The sequence below is a fragment of the Narcine bancroftii genome, chromosome 5 (assembly GCF_036971445.1).
Source record: "Narcine bancroftii isolate sNarBan1 chromosome 5, sNarBan1.hap1, whole genome shotgun sequence".
Taxonomy (NCBI): domain Eukaryota; kingdom Metazoa; phylum Chordata; class Chondrichthyes; order Torpediniformes; family Narcinidae; genus Narcine; species Narcine bancroftii.
In genome coordinates, this window is record NC_091473.1 from 20,304,970 (window position 1) to 20,310,969 (window position 6,000).

The following is a 6,000-nucleotide window of genomic DNA, read 5'->3' on the forward strand; positions in this document are numbered from 1 at the left end:
GTCTTTCTGGATATAAAGTTAATTGGGAAAAAAGCGAAATATTACCGGTGAGTGAAGGAGATTATTCAGCTTATAAGAACATTCCTAATTTGAAATGGATGGATCGAATTAAGCATTTGGGTATAATCATGATGTCAATTATCAATCTTTATATAAATTAAATTATGTTCCATTAATAAAAAAAATTAAAACTGATTTGATTAAATGGAAAGATTTACCTATTAATTTATTGGGTAGAATAAATACTATTAAGATGAATATTTTTCCACATATACAATATTTATTTCAATCTATTCCGTATTTACTTGATAATTTTTTTTTCAAGATTTGAATAAAATGGTTAGGGAGTTTTTATGGAGAGGTAAATTTTCAAGAGTAGCCTTGAATAAATTAACTTGGAAATATGATCTCGGGGGTCTATGTTTACCCCATTTTCAAAATTATTATGAAGCAGCCCAACTTAAATTTATTAGTTTATTGATGGATTTGGAACGGCCCCCTAGTTTGGCCAAAATTGAGATGGCAAATATTTTTGAATTTTAAATACATCAATTTTTGTTTAGATGGAATGTAAATTTGTTACAGCAACATAATGTGCCTATACTAAAACATTTAATGAAGTTATGGACAAAGAAAAAGAAAATGATAGGTTCTAATGGGGAATTGTCGGCCTTGACTCCGTTGTACAATAATCAACTTATTTCTTTCTCAATACATAATCGAAGTTTATTACATTGGAGATTTAAAGGGTTGGAAAATTTGGGAGATTGTTTTAAAGAAGGTAATTTTTTATCTTTTGATCAGATGAGGGACAGTTGTGGTAATGATAAGAATTCTTTGTTTCTTTATTATCAAATTCGATCTTTGGTAAAGCATGTGTTTGGTAGAGATATGACTTTACCTGAAATGACTAAATTTGAGACTTTTCTTATGAAGGTACCAGAGAAGGGTTATATTTCAGTTATGTATCAAATATTACAGGATGGTATGGATAAAAAGGGTTGGGATAAATGTAAAGGTAAATGGGAAGCAGAGGTTGGTTTTATTTTTTTCCGAGGATGATTGGTCAGATATTTGTTATGACAGTGTAACTAGACTGATAAATGCACATTATGCAATGATTAATTATAATTTTTTACATCAATTATACAAAACACCTGAAAAGTTATAAAAATATGGTTTTCATGAATCAGATTTTTGTTTTAGATATGGTAATGCTGTTGGAACTTTTTTCATGCGGTTTGGTCATGTATATATATACAATCTTTTTGGAAGAAAGTACAATTGTTTCTGGAATACCTGTATAAAATTAAAATACTTTTAGATCCAACAGTATTTTTATTGGGTAGTTTGCAACCTCTGAAAGGTTTGGGATTAGACAAATTTCAACTTGCTTTTGTATATTTAGCATTATCTGTAGCGAAAAAATGTATTGCTAGTACGTGGAAAGATACGAATATGATTGATATTAATAGATGGCATAATGAGATGAAATATTGTTTAATAATGGATAAAATCACATATGTTTCACGTGATAACTATAGTTTTTTTATTAATAAGTGGTTGTTATATTCAGAATATTTACATTTTGATTTACATTGATTAGATCTTAATATGTATGCTTAATTTTTCTTTAATTTTTTTTTCTCTTTATGGCTCTCCTTAGGAGAGTTGGCTGAAAGGGGGGGGTTTCCTTTTTTTCTCTTTTTCTTTTTTCTTTTTTTCTTTCTTTTTTCTTTTATATATATAAAATATATCGTTCATGCTTAGTTTATTATTATATATGTTACTTATTTTGAATGAATTTTGAATGAATAAATAATGTTTAAAAAAATAAATTGAATCATTTTCTTGCATGGTGCATAATCTCTATTTACTAAGGGCATAATTTCAGAGAATGTCTCAGATTAATGATCTTTCATTAGAGCTTCAAAAATAGTGGAGATACTGGAGATACTGAAATAAATTCTGATGACAGGTCTTTCCTCTCCACAAATGCTGCCTGATGAGTATTTTAAAAATATTCTGCTTTTATTACAGTGCTTTGCACATTCTGGAGAAATTTATTATTTTCAGCTCCTGCGGAAGTTGTATGCCAAGGCAATTAAATTGTAAACAAGAAAGACAACAGATGCTGAAAAATTGGAACAACACACAAAATTATGGAGAAATTCGGCATTTGATTTAAATAGTAAATATCGTCCTTAAGAACGACAGAATAGCTCAAGTTGATTTCTTGGCACCACTTAGATGATTTTCAACTAATTGCAGATAAGAGAAGAAATGTACAAACAGCAATTTGGGCAAACCAACTGTTTAAAAAAATCATATAGTTGGATTTCAAGACAATGAACCCTATTGTTGAAAAACAGCATATAAACTGGAAATGGGAGCTTAAACAGCATTTACTGCAAAGTTTGTAGGTATTGCATATTAAATATGACATTTTAAAACTTCTCAGTGTGGTAATTATAAATAATCAAGACATTTGTTTAAAAAAAATTGGAGATTTGTGCCTGAAAACAACTGCAACTGGCAAATTGGGCCACAGATTTGGAATTTCAGTGTTTGCTTTGAGAGTAAATTTGACAGGGGTAATGAAATGTCATGGTTTCTTTTGGTTTATAAAATTAATCCAGTAAAATTAGAAGAGGAAAAGAACTGAGCCTCAGATTGACAGTATGGATTTGGTACATTGCTTGAGGCATTAAAGTCAGAAGGAGTAGCGAGGAACTTTACAGTGCAAGGAAAGCAAATCCTCCTCCCTCAAATGATGCCTTGTTGACTTTGGGGAAAAAAAGAGCAATTTAATAATGGAATGCAGATTTCTCAAACACCTACAGAAGTTCATAGAATGTGAAAAACTGCCAATGAGTAGTTTTATTGTTTTGTCCTATTTGTCTCTGAGCTACACATTAAATAGTTTAGTAGTTCCAAACTGACAGCACCTGACAAGTGTAAGTTTTGGAATGGAATTTCTGGTTACTTAGGGCAACTCAGCGATATAAGGATAGGAAATACAGACATATCTGTCAGTGAGGAACCTTCTTACCCAGGGCTTGAGAGATACCATCTATGAACCCCTCTGGGAACAATGTATTCACAAGCTCAGGTTGTCATTGACCAGGATCCAATGTTGTGGTGGAGGAGAGCAGAGTACCAGAACAAAGTTTGATCAGTACGATAGCATTGAACATATTGGCAGGATAAGACATGATTTTAACAAGCAACCTAAGCCATCAAATACTATTGTTAAGGAATAAGATTTCACTTTTGTTTTGGAACTCTGAAATATTGTTGCATGCAGCCCTAACACCAAATAAGATCCCCAAGAACAATAGTGCAAAACATAGGTTAAAAGGGATGATTTTAATCATGACTTATGCAGGTCCTGACAAGTGAAACACCGTAATCTGGATGCAGACTGGGAGATCACTTCATTGAGCATCTCAGCTCAGTCTGCTGCAATAGTGGAGATATCCCAGTGGCCATCCATTTTAATTCTCCACCCTATACCCTTGCCAACAAGGGTGTCCATGTTCTCGTGCACTGCCAGACTGAGAACACCCACAAATTGAAGGAACAATATCTCATATTCCACCTGGGTACCCTCCAATCGGATGGCATTAACATTGACTCCTCCAGTTTCCATTAGCCCATCCCTGCCACCCATCTTTCCTTGTGTCTCCTTTTCTCCAGCTCCATCTCTCTCTCCTCTTTGCCTTCTGTCTCCTTCACAGAGCCCCAAACAACCCCCTTCCCCTAGTTAATTCTCAATTTTCCTCTCTCTTATGTCCCATCCAGATGCAATTAACACATGGCCTCTCTGTCTGGAACCTGATCAGAATATGGATTGTGGAAGGGCCCTGTAATCTCTCTGGCTGGAGCCTAGTCAGAAGTCACCTCACCTGCCATTCAAGAGTTAGATCTGGCCACCTGTGATCCTGATGCATGATTTGTCCTGGCAGCTGACATGGAAGTTGGTGGGTACTGTGTGTTTAACCCTCACATTCCCATTTGGGAGTTGAAAATGTTTCGTTGTGACTTATTCAAACCCAATGTGTAGTTATTTGTGTTACTGCTGTGTATGTGTTCATTAGTTATGACCATTGCTGAACTCCAGGCTGCAAGACATTGGCAGCTCTGGAGGACCGAATGCAATGGGCCCGTCCCAGATCCTGAGCAGAGGGTACTCTATTTGTTCCGCAGCATACTGTACCCATGGGTGGTGGGTGCTGAACAAGTTAAACCCTAATTTCTTGGTATACCATGCCTGTGTGCTGTATACTTCAATTTTGTGTGAATAAAGACCACTGTTTGTTCATAACACATGTCTAACCTTAATTCTCTTTGAACCTGTTGAACCTATTCTGCAGGCAACAGTACCTCCAGCATTTCTGTGCTTTTATTTAGGTCCTGACAAGTGCAGCTTTTGTAGTTGTCAGGAATCTTCAAAGGCACATCGCAATTGTAGTCACATGCAGGCTGCATTGGGAGCAAAGGAGATGTCCTCATAACTACATTTTAAAGGCCTCCTTTGCGGTTACCTGCCACACTGACACTCATGTTGCACATGGAATGATTGTTGAGGAAAATAATATTCATTAGTCCAAAGAAAACATGTTCCTCTGAGCACAGAAAGAGCACTTTAGAATGCTTCTGTGCTCTTTCCAGTGAGCTTTGGAACTGGGTTTTGAAGTGCCCTGATATAAGCAAAATTAACCTCCAAATGGTGTACAAATGAAAATGTTATTCTTTGCTATTCTTTTCTAATTGTTGAATAACAGTTAATTTCTGGATCTTAAAGGATTGAAGCATATACTTCATGACAGTTGATGTGATTACCTGCACGTCTGATTCCTGGCTGATCCAGTTTTGCCTTTGACAAAATTTGCTTTCTGGAAATTTTTGTTGGTGTGAGTTTCTTCATGTGAAATCATTTTTGGATTCCTTGTTACTGAATAAAGCAGCATGACAGAATCATACTTCTTGGCAGATGAAGGTTCCAAAAATGTTCATGACTATAACACTGAAACCAAGACAAGGTCATAAATAATTTAAAGGAGCCATTTCTAATTGCTGATTTTTTTTAAAATCTGAAAATAATAACACATTTTAATCGCTCATAGCCAGGTGCAGTGGGTTATTTTCTCACTGAAGATTGCCAGTCTGCTGCTGAACTATTTGTTTCCAGATCAGTAAATGGTAGGCAGCAAGTTTGAGACTTCTATGTTCAAGTTCAAATTTATCGCTCTCTAATCGTGCCCGTACAATCTGTAAAAACATGTTATCTCTGGGCCATAATGCACACTCACAGACGCACAGTACACCCTACATATAAATGATAGATATTAAAGTTCAAAGTTCAGATTTACTGTCAGAGTACATACATACACAACATCACATACACTGAGATTCTTTTTTCCTGCAGGCAGGCAGAATTTCTACTTATCAGTAGTGGGAAATACTACATCAAGGAAAGAGAGAAATATAAACAAAGAAATAAATGTAAACAAAAGGATTGTGCAATACAGAACCTATATTCAGTAATAAATAAGGTGTAAAGTAAGAGTCCTTAAATGAGTCTCTGAGTTGGTTGTTTGGGAGTCTGATGATGGAGGGGGAGCAACTGTTGTTTAGTCTGGTGATACGTGGCTTGTAAAAACATTGAAAAGCTGGAGGAACTCAGCAGGTCTCGCTGCATCCTTAGGAGTTAAAGATATATAACCGACGTTTTGGGCCCAAGCCCTTCTTCAAGGTATGAGTCTTGTAGCCCCTTTACCACTTTCCTGATAGCAGGAGTGAGAACAGAGGATCTCCTGGGTGGTGTGAATCCTTGATGATTGCTGCTGGAGTGTTCCATTTGGGATGGGCCCAGAGGGACCCCAAAACCCAGCAACAATAGAAATTCACCAAGACAAATGGTTACTTAAACAAAAATTACTTTTAATTTTCTTTAAACATAAAAACAGGATCAAACTTTAACTTGTTACTATTAAC